We start from the raw sequence: 12,302 nt of genomic DNA, 5'->3' as shown, positions 1-12,302 counted from the left end.
GGAAATAAAATATATGTGGGTGATAAACCACTATTTCATGGTTTATCTTGTACTCAATTGAGTGGTTTTTATCAATCTTTACCCACTTATTCATACTATTTGCATGTTTTATATTTTCCTTCTCGATTTTGTGCTATGATTGAAAACATGCTCCTTTGACCTTAATTTCATTAATATTAATTCTCTCTCTATACCATTCGATGCCGTGATATGTGTGTTAAGTATTTTCAGAGATTACAGGGTAAGAATGGCTTGGATTATGGAAAAGAAGCATGCAAAAGTGGAAGGAATACAAGAAACTGAAGGAACTGCTAAAGCTATCCAACCTGACCTCCTGGAATTCAAACGACCATAACTTGAGCTACAGAGATCCAAATGATGCGGTTCTAGATTCAATTTGATATATAATTTGCCATAGCTGCCCCGAAGCCAGATGATGCGAACGCGTGGATCATGCGGACGCGTGACCTGGCAAAAGTGCAATCCGCGCAAACGCGTGGACGACGCCTCCGCGTCACTTTGCCGCGACCTGAACGTACCAGAATACACTGGGGACGATTTCTGGGCTGTTTTTGACCCAGTTTTCGGCCCGGAAAACACAGATTAGAGGCTATAAAGTGGGGGAATGCATCTATTCATCATATCAGCTCATAATTCACTTTTCATAATTTAGATGTAGTTTTTAGAGAGAGAGGTTCTCTCCTCTCTCTTAGGTTTTAGGATTAGGATTCCTCTTAAAGGATTTAGGATTTCAACTGCTTCTCAGGTTCAATGTTCCTTTTATTTACCTTCCCAATTTAATTTATGAACTTTTCCATGTTACATTTAATATCTTTATTAGTGCAACTTGAGGTATTTCAGAATTATGATTGCTTTCCTTTATTTATATAAACAATTTAGATTTTTCCCTTTTGGCTTTGATTGATCCATTGGAGACTCTTGAGTTATCAAACTCACCGTGATTGATAATTGTTATTTTTGCTAATTGAATTGGATTCCAATAACTCTAGTCCTTTCTTAGGAATTGGCTAGGACCTGAGGATCAAACTAATTAGTCCCCTTGACCTTCCTTTGCTTTAGTAAAGGTTAACTAAGTGGGATTAAAACTCAATTCTCATCACCATTGATAAGGATAACTAGGATAGGACTTCCAATTTCTCATACCTTGCCAAAAGTTTATTTTATAGTTATTTATTTATTTTATTTGTCATTTAAATTACTTGTTCCTTACTTTCAAAACCCCCAATTTACAAAACTCATAACTAATAATAGGAACATACCTCCCTGCAATTCCTTGAGAAGACGACCCGAGGTTTAAATACTTCGGTTATCAATTTTAAAGGGGTTTGTTACTTGTGACAACCAAAACGTTTGTAAGAAAGGACTTTTGTTGGTTTAGAAGCTATACTTACAACGCGATCATATAATTGTGAATTTCTTTACCGATAGAAAACCCGATCGTCAAAATGGCACCGTTGCCGGGGAATTGCAAACGTGTTCCTTATTATTAGTTATTGTAAATATTTTTCTTTTACTTGTTTATTTATTTTTGTTTTTCTCTTTTATATTTTTAGCCACTATGAATTCTCACCCCTCTCGCTTTGAGTTTGGTTCTAATATTGTTGAAAGAAGTGAAAGCTATAACAGGAATATGCATCAAGGTCTAAGCAATCAAAGATGGATGGAGCCAAGAGAATCTGATCAACCCTTTCGGCAATAACACCTTCCAAAATATCATGGACAAAGACCATTTTACAATGCATACCAAGCTGATAGATATGGTGGACCCCCTTGTAATTACCAACAAGCCCCACCCTATGCTTATAGACCATCCTTTCAACGTAGATTTGAACCACCACGCTCACAAGTTCCTTTTCACCATTCACCACCATATGACCCTTATCCACCACAATCCCAATCCAAGTACTCCCAAGAACCACCACATTCTTATTTTGAACCCTCTCCCCCAACCAATGAAGCCTCACACCCACCCCAACCTCCAGTGAGTGACAAACTTCGTGTTCTTCTTCAAGGGCAAGCAAATATAGAAAAGAGCGTACTAGAACTCACTACTGCCGTAACTGAGGTAGTAAATTTAATAGCTTCCCGACATCTGAGAACTCAAAGTACTCCCATGGCTGCATGTGGAGAATCAAAAGAAGAGCGTAGCATGAAGGAAACACTAGAAACTCCGGTGGATAATGAGGAACATGGCTTTGTACTGGAACAAGTGAAGGATGCCATAATAGTTTCAGAGGAAGAAATAGTTGCAGACTTAGGAGATGCTGAACCTCCATGGGAAAGTCAGGTTATAAAACCTCCTTCCAAGGCAATTAAAATTGATGCTGAGAAGGGTGTACAACCTCCAAGGCATATCATGGTTGAAGACTTGGAAGAGGTTGGTCAAGAGATGGAGATTAAAGAAGAAGAAGCACAGCCTCTCATGCCCTTGGTAAGTAATAAAGAAGAGACTAAATTGGGAGAAAACTACCAAGAGGAAGAGGTTAAAATTGAAGAAGCTTGCAAAGAGGTGGAAGTTGTCAAAAAAGAGCACAAGGGAGTGGAGCTGGAAATCACCTTGCCAAAGTTGTTGGAGACCCTTCCCCCTAAGTTGCCATCATCCTTCACAACATTCAAGTGGGTAAAATTCATATCCCTTAGCTTTCTAATTCCACTTGAATATGGGCTACTAGAGATGGATGGTCAACTTAGAGCTCTTTGTGGCACTAAGAGTAAGAGGAAGATGGTTGGTGGTTGGAGTTGTCAAGCAAGGTTCAACATGGTTGTGTGCTCAAAGTTTAAATGCAAGGGTTGTTGTAAAGCTCAACTGAATGGGTCTAGGAAGTTGTTTTGCCGCTTTAGTGAGAATTCAGATTGCTTGCTACCCGGATGGAATCATAATGATCAACAAGAAGACGGGTGCAAAAGCAAGATTTGGGACCCCGGAATTCATTCTGGCAATCAACACTCTTGGGGCCTTGTCACTTGCTTTAACTTACTTGAAGGCTTTCTGCGCCTAGTTTGGGATCCCGGAGGCCATTGGAATTCCAAACATTGGTGGAGATTCTTTGATGAGTTCAAGCACAAGCTGCCATGACAAGGAGCTCACCAAATGTCCAACTTAAGGACAATAACTAAAAGTGCTAGGTGGGAGACAACCCACCATGGTATGATCATTCCTTTTTCAATTTTAATTTTATTTCGTTTTGTTTGTTTTTGAGTTTTATTTTATTTTATTTCATTGAACCTGGAATTACTCATAACATTCATATCATTTTGCATTCTGCATACTGCATATAAAAAAAAGGAAAGCATGCACGCGACGCGGCAGCGTCACTGACGCGTCCGCATCACAAGTGCATTAGAAAGAAAAGAAAGTAAACAGAGAGTCACGCGAAAGTGTGGCTGGAGGCACGCTTTAGGCACAAACATGCCCATGCGTCCACGTGACCCACGCGGCGGCGTCATTTGGAAAAATAGTCTCCCACGCGTCTGCGTCACCCACGCGAACGCGTGCTCCAACAAATCCATGTAAAAAGGGTGCATGGCCAAAAGTTGTGCTGGAGTAAGGCTGGACTGGCGCTAGACGCACAAGCCTTACCATGCGAACGCGTGCCCCATGCGTCTGCGTCATCCTCCAATCTTGGCCATTCACGCAATCGCGTCCACCAAGCGAACGCGTCACCTCAAAAATTGGCAACAATGAGTTTTGAACAGAGAGTTGTGCGGGCGCGAGGCTGTCCTCACGCCAGTAGCACAGAACGAGTCACGCGTCCGCGTGACCGACGCGTTCGCGTTGATTCCTATAAGCGCGATTCGCGCGAACGCGTACCCCGCGCGTCCGCGTCGCTAGCGTCGCACAACCTATCCAGATCCATGCCAATTATCTTATCTTTTCTTCTCCAATCCTAATTTTTCCTCCCTCCTTTCTTACTTACTTCTTCTTCCCTCATTTTCCTTCTCATTCCTCTTATCTTTCATTTTATTTTATTTTAATTCATTTTGATACTTTCGTTCATTACATTTTAATTTAGTGCATATTTTTATTTTTCTTTTCTAAATTCATTATTTTTTCATTGGTGTTACATTTTTTTATTCAACTGTTACATCTTTTCTTGAATTATTCTGGTGCTTCATGACTTGTTTTATTCTGATTGGGTATTATCAATTATATGTCAATGCTAATTTTTATAATACTGGTATTCCTTTTGCATTGACATGAATTTATATTGTCTTTCATTACCCACACTTCTCCCCCATTTGTTGCAACTTTTGCACCACTGGTATGCCATTTGCTTCCACTATTTTCTCACTTGCATGTTGTAGCTACCATGTAATTGAGACTTTTATTATTTGGCATTAACACCCATATTTTATTTATGTTCTGATCTTTATTTCTGGGTTACTTTCCTTCTTTATCTCTTCTTTCAGGATGGCCACCGAGGAAGGGAAAGGGAAAGCTTCTAACTGGGGAGACAGGCAAGTCAATCTGCACAATCTATAGCAAAAGACATCAGTTGGAGCAGCCCGTCCACTTGTACATCTTAGCATGCACCGAGTACGGTGCAATCTTTAAGTGTGGGGAGGTCGATACCGATCTCCATGGGTTAGTCACTCTTCTATCTCAACACCAATGGTTTATTTTCCTTGTTAGTTGTTGCATTTGCATGTTTGATTGCATGATTATTTGATTTTGTGCATATTTTACCACTTGGTTGAAGTAATATTTTCTTTTTCAAGAAACCTTTTAGAGCATTTCACTAATTTGAATACAATTTAATGTTAAACTTGTTTGAAGAAATATTATGCTGGAACATGGTTTAGAGCTCGAATATACAAAAACCAGTGAGATTTTTGAGCCTATTTGATTGGTTGCATTTTATCAACCAAAAATTCTATTTTAGTGTGTTTTTCTCTCTAAAATTGTGATCTTTGTCTTGCTTAATTCTATATTTCCATAGTTTGATGTATGCATACACTTACATGATTGAGGCCTTTATTTCACTAAGCTTACATACCCATATGGCCTTACCCTTTCATTATTCTTTGCAAACCAATGTTGAGCCTATTATACCCTTTTGTTCTTTACTTTAGCACATCATTAACTCTAAGAGAAAAACAATAATGTCCTTAATTTGAATCCTTGGTTAGCTTAGACTAGTGAGAGTGCTCATGAATTAAGTATGGGGATAGTTGAATTTGGAAACATTTAGTTTGAGAACTGAGTATGTTAGAATTTTCTGAAAATGTGAAAGAAATGTTTAGGACATGATTCATGCATCCAATAATTTAATCATATGCATTGAGAAAAATAAAAGAAAAAAAAATATATATATATATATATAAAAAGAGAAGTGAGAAAAAGAAAAGAAAAAAAAAAGTAATTAAGCAAAAAGGGGACAAAAGGCCCCAAAGTAAGTGGTGAAAGCAATGCATATGTACTGTACTTGAAATTAGAATGCATGAATATTTGGAAAACATGGTTAATGGATAGTTAGATGTGGTATTATGATTACATGGATTGTCTAAAGTTAGGTGAAAAGTTTAAGTTAATTAAGGATTCAGATTTTAGTCTACTTGGCCAAATACAATCCTACCTTGACCCTAACCCCATTACAACCCTTAAAAGACCTCTTGATATGTGTATCTGTGCATTAAATTTATGTTGATTGTTAGATGAAGAGCAAGCCTTAGAAAGCAAAGTTAGTGGAGAATTGAGAGAATCGAACCTAAAACACTTGAGTGATTAGAGTGCATACACTTCCAGTGAGGGTTCGATGCTCGATTCTTTATTCCCAGCTTTCATGAGCTATTTTCTTCTTGCAAGTTTACTTGTACTTCATTTTTGTGATTTGAATTAGTGAAATCCAGTTCATATTTGTTCTTAAAAGATTTATTTATTTTTAACCAAGTAGGTAGAAACATTTTGCATGTAGTTACATTCATATAAATAGGATTGCATTTCATACATTTTACCATTCCCCTTCACTCTTTTAGTTCTCTTAAGCTTAGCATGAGGACATGCTAATCTTTAAGTGTGAGGAGGTTGATAAACCACTATTTCATGATTTATCTTGTGCTCAATTGAGTGATTTTTATCAATCTTTACCCACTTATTCATACTATTTGCATGTTTTATATTTTCCTTCCCAATTTTGTGCTATGATTGAAAACATGCTCCTTTGACCTTAATTTCATTAATATTAATTCTCCCTTTATACCATTCGATGTCGTGATATGTGTGTTAAGTGTTTTCAGAGATTATAGGGCAAGAATGGCTTGGAGGATGGAAAGGAAGCATGCAAAAGTGGAAGGAATACAAGAAACTGAAGGAACTACTAAAGCTGTCCATCCTGACCTCCTGGCACTCAAACGACCATAACATGAGCTACAGAGGTCCAAATGATTCGGTTTTAGTTGAGTTGGAAAGCTAACATCCGGTGCTTCAATTTGATATATAATTTGCCATAGCTGCCCCAAAGCCAGGCGACGCGAACGCGTGGATCACGCGGAAGCGTGACCTGGCAAAAGTGCAATCCGCGCAAACGCGTGGACGACACCTCCGCGTCACTTTGCCGCGACCTGAACGTACCAGAATACGCTGAGGGCAATTTTTGGGCTATTTTTGACCCAGTTTTCGGCCCGGAAAACACATATTAGAGGCTATAAAGTGGGGGAATGCATCCATTCATCATATCAGCTCATAATTCACTTTTCATAATTTAGATGTAGTTTTTAGAGAGAGAGGTTCTCTCCTCTCTCTTAGGTTTTAGGATTAGGATTCCTCTTAAAGGATTTAGGATTTCAACTGCTTCTCAGGTTCAATGTTCCTTTTATTTACCTTCCCAATTTAATTTATGAACTTTTCCATGTTACATTTAATATCTTTATTAGTGCAACTTGAGGTATTTTAGAATTATGATTGCTTTCCTTTATTTATATAAACAATTTATATTTTTCCCTTTTGGCTTTGATTGATCCATTGGAGACTCTTGAGTTATCAAACTCACTGTGATTGATAATTTTTATTTTTGCTAATTGAATTAGATTCCAATAACTCTAGTCCTTTCTTAGGAATTGACTAGGACCTGAGGATCAAACTAATTAGTCCACTTGACCTTCCTTTGCTTTAGTAAAGGTTAACTAAGTGGGATTAAAACTCAATTCTCATCACCATTGATAAGGATAACTAGGATAGGACTTCCAATTTCTCATACCTTGCCAAGAGTTTATTTTATAGTTATTTATTTATTTTATTTGTCATTTAAATTACTTGTTCCTTACTTTCAAAACCCCCAATTTACAAAACTCATAACCAATAATAAGAACATACCTCCCTGCAATTTCTTGAGAAGACGACCCGAGGTTTTAAATACTTCGGTTATCAATTTTAAAGGGGTTTGTTACTTGTGACAACCAAAACATTTGTAAGAAAGGACTTTTGTTGGTTTAGAAGCTATACTTGCAACGGAAATTTATCCTGCGAATTTGTAGGCCTCGCAAAAGTTATCTCTTCAGTGTGCTATTGCCAAATAATGAAGTTCTCAACTACATGGTAGCTACAACATGCAAGTGAGAAAATAATAGAAGCAAAGATCATGGCAACTAAATAGCAAACAAGTCAAGAAGCACCCAAAATAATGCAAGAAATATGAAACAATTGAGTATGAACAGTCAACAACAATAGTATAATATCAAACTTAGAAAAGGAAATAAGAACATGCACAAAGGGAAAATGCAACGAATTATAGTATGCAAATGCAATTTGTAAAAGAGAATGAAGGATAAGAAAAATGAGAAGTGAACTTTTGAAAAGTGAGAGAAGAAGAATCTAAGAAAGGAAGAAGAAAGAAGAAGAAAGGCATAAACAAGGCGCGAACACGACACGTGCGCATAGGTCACGGGTACGCGTGAAAATAGAAACAGGCATGCGACGCATGCGCGTCGTCCACGCGTACGCATGGATGTCCCAAAATGAAAAACGACGCGTGAGTGTCGGTCACGCGTACGCGTGACTACTCGTCGTGCTAGACGCACAATTCCAACATTATACCAGCACAACTCTCTGTTCAATGTGCCAAAGGACGCCGATTTTTCATACCACGTGTACGCGTCGCTGATGTACACGCATGGATTCACAAAATGGCTAGTGACACGTACGCGTGGGTGGTTTGTGAGCCAGGTGTAAAACCCGGTCAAACCATAATTAATTAAATAATAAATTAAATAGGAACAAATATGGTTAGAAAATTTTTCAATCGGAATTTGATAATTTAAATATGATATTTGGATTCAGTAAATTTTTCTGAGTTGGAAAATATAGTTTTCTGCGTAAAAACGCGCACTGGAATTTTGACCGACAGTACCAGCTGAGATCTTTCTGGTACTGCAGCTGAGAAAATTGATTATAAGTAAATAAGGTTAAGAAATTAGCACTTATAATTAGAGAAGGTAGAAATATTTAAAATGCGATTTAAAGCGCTAATCTTAAAGGTTTTGGCCTAAAATTGGGCCAACGGACCAAACCAAGTGAACCGGGCCCAAGTGGGCCCAAGACCCAACATATATAAACATTAGTTACATTTCAGCTCATTTACCTAAAGAAAGAGGGTAGCACCACAGCTTTGGAGAAGAATGGAAGAAGAGAGAAAATCCTAACTTCATCAAACTTCAAATCATCATAACTTTCTCTCCGGAACTTCGATTGACGAGCCATTTGCAGCCACGTGTCGCTCTTCTTATCCTCTACAATTCTATCTAAGTTTATGGTGAGTATTCTACTGTCCTTTGCCCAGTTTTTATTTTTCTCTTTAAATTTGAATTTGGTTTGGATTTTGAGAAAATATTGTGATTTTGGTTGTTTAGGAGCGCTCTAGTATGAGCCATTGGTGATATTCATCACAAAATTTCGTAGGTTAAGGTAAGGAACCCTCTAACCCTTGTGATTATCATTTTCATGAACCCTAGGTTGATGTATATATGTGAAATTGGTTATGTTAGTGTATTTGGTGATTTTAGTCCACAATTGGGAGGTTGGTGTTGCTTGTGGAGCTTTGGTGAGGCTTGGAGTTAAGGGTTGGTGGAGACTTTCAAGAAGAAGCTCAATTAATTTGGCTGCAAGAGGTATGGTTTAAGTTTCATTTAATTATCGTGTGGTGTGATGAGAATTCCTAGGCTTGATGCCCCTAGGATTAAGTTTGGATTGTGTAAATGGTTGGTACTAATATGCATAGTTGATATGTAATGTAAATTAATGATTAAGTTGAGAATTGTGTGAACTTGTATGTTTGGTGTGTTGAGAATTTGATTGATTGGATATTGAATGTGTGAATAATTGGTTTGGTTATTGCATAATAAGTTTTGAGGAATTTGAGATGTGGATTTTGATAGTTTTGGGTGAAATTGTGTAAATGAGGTAGGTTTGGTTTTAGTTGAGTGTAATTATGTGAATGTGGTTGGGTTGTGGTCATTTAGATGAGTGAAAATGAATTTGGCTTGTGAACATTGGAAAAATTGGTGATTTCAAGTTTTGGGTAAAAACTAATTTTTGACCAACTTTGGTAGTCCGTAACTCGGTCCACGGAGTTTTAAATTCTTCAAAATTAGATTTTTATAGAATTTTATTCAACGATCTTTCCGACGGTTCAAAAATGGTTGAAAAAGGAATTTTGTAAAAGGAGTTATGAGTGTTGGAAGTTTGGGTTTGAAAATGTAATTCTGCAGCTTTTTAACATAGTAAAAATTTTGGAAAATTGTGCTTCCACGCGCACGCGTGGCTGACATGCACGCGTCAGTCTCGATATCAACTCACCCACGCGTGCTCCTGGCCGACACGTACGCGTCGATACACAGACGCGAATGCCCCGTAGTAAATCCAGAGAGTTGTGCGGGTATTATGCTGGTTTTGTTCGAGGCGCACAAAATGCACCCACGCGTACGCATGGCTGACGCGCTCGTGTCACTTTGCTTTTTTGACTCTCACGCATGCACATGGGCGACGCTCACACGTCGCTCTACTTTTCAGCCTTCCACGCGTGCGTGTGGGCGACGCGCACGCATGACCTTGTTTTCGGCAGAAATTGATTTTTGAGTTTTAAAGCCGAATTCCATACTTCTAAGCTTCCACTTTCATCCTTTAAGCCCTAAATTTTTATAGTATGCCTAGTAATGAAAAGAAGCTAGGACATGTGGTAACTTGTGGATGAAGTAAAGTGAGAACCAATGATGAATGATGAGTAATGATAATTGTATGAGTTGCTAAGGATGAAGGTGAAATTACTGTGTACTGTATGAGCCAGATGGCTGTGATAAGAATTGAATTATGGCTGAGTATGTATATGTATATGATTAATGACTAGATATGGTAAGGGAATAATGATGGAACATCTAGAATATGATGTGTGACCCCGGGTAGTAGGCAGTGGCGTTGTCCACTTGCTCCGGGTATGAGATGGGAACAGTGACGAATCCAGAAAATTTATGTTGGCGGAAAAAATAATACACATTACTATCAAAAGATATATTAATTTAAATTTAAAATTATAAAAATGCACATTAATTATTCGAATACAAAAAAAAACCAAAAATTACATTAGCCGCTAACCTTTTTCGCTTCAATTCTAAGAACTTCTTTTTATTATAAGAGACTAATGGAGTAACTTCAGATTCTAGTGGTAGCTTTCTTTTGAAATATTTTTCATTATTATTTCTAAAAAAATATATATTTTAAATTAGTAAATTGATTAATTCACTTTAAAAATTTATATGCAACATAATTACATATAATAGAATAGAACGAAAGATAAACAAATAAATAAGAAGGATCACTAAATTGAGAATAAAATAAAATATATAAATTCATGAAGAGAAAAAAATAGATTAATAACTAAACTATATTTGTTTAAATTAAAATTTGTAATTGAAAATATCAAAAAGAGAAACAATGAAATTGAAAAATAAATAGAGTCATAGAGAGCTATATAAAACAAAATAGAGAATTCAAAATTTACCTTTTGATAAAGAGAAAATGACCACTAGATAAGGAATAGAAAAGAAGGTTGAAAATATGAAACTAAGAAGAGGGTTTAAAAGAATAAATGAGTGACGGCTGGGATTTTAGAATAGAAGAAGACTAAATTTGATTAGGTTAACTAATCGTTAAAATGATATAAAAATAAAATGAATTTGGGACTTTTAACAATTGGACTTTGTTTATTTATAGTGGAATCATTTAAAATTTAAAATGGGGGCATATTATATATATATAATTTTTTTTGTTGAAAATATGAAATGAGAGTGGGGGCAAGTGCCTCCTCACAACTATGCATGGGTCCATGCCTGGATGGGAAGAAGAATTATGATAATGAGTTTAATTATGGAGTTTTGAATGAATGTATGCTTGAGATGCCTGGGTAGTAGCAAGGGTTGTGGCTCGTCCCACTTGCTCCGGGTCACTGTTTGAGAATTGGTAATAATGGAGTGTGATTATGAATGAATGTGTATTTGTGATACCTGGGTAGTAGCAAGGGTTGTGGTTCGTTCCGCTTGCTCCAGGTTAATGTTTGAGATTTGATAACAATGATGATTGATTGAGGACGCTTTAACATGTGGTGAGTATGCCGGAGATGCATATATGATTAATGAACGAATGTGACAAATGAATAATGTTAGGAAAATGTTGAATGTGAGTATGCTTGTGTTTTCTCTCTGGTTGTAATAATGGCGACGGGGCACAGATACCCTCTAATGGCGACAGGGCGCAGATACCCTCTAATGGTGTCAGGGCACGTATTCCCTCTAATGATAGTAATACGCAATAGAGAGACTGTGGCCGGATTAGCTACCGGACACGTCAGGTTGGCTTGATAATCGACAGATGATATCATCAGTCATAGGGCAGGCATACATCATTTGCATATATTTGAATTGTTTGGGTTTGCCTATTTGTTCTGGATTGCTATATCATATATGCTATGTTACCTGATTATGTGCTACTTATTCTACTTGTACTTTACTTGTGTATTACTTGTCTATATTGATTGTGTTTGTACGATTGAGAGGTCCCTCATGCTGGTGTCGGTTGACGCTGAGGGCTGTTCTTGTTGAAATGGAATAATGATATGATTAATTTAAAAGGATGATTACTGAATGAGATAAATTGAGCTTCCTGGGTAGATACAGTAAAGTGATTTCACTTGCTCCAGGTGAGGATATGAGGTATTGATATAGAATTGCCGAGATAGAATAACTGGTGATGGTTTGTTTATGATTCTGATTCTGATTCGTTAGAGAGTTAGAAAGTT

The sequence above is a fragment of the Arachis hypogaea genome, chromosome 14, assembly GCF_003086295.3.
Source record: "Arachis hypogaea cultivar Tifrunner chromosome 14, arahy.Tifrunner.gnm2.J5K5, whole genome shotgun sequence".
Lineage (NCBI taxonomy): Eukaryota > Viridiplantae > Streptophyta > Magnoliopsida > Fabales > Fabaceae > Arachis > Arachis hypogaea.
This window is presented reverse-complemented; position numbering follows the sequence as displayed.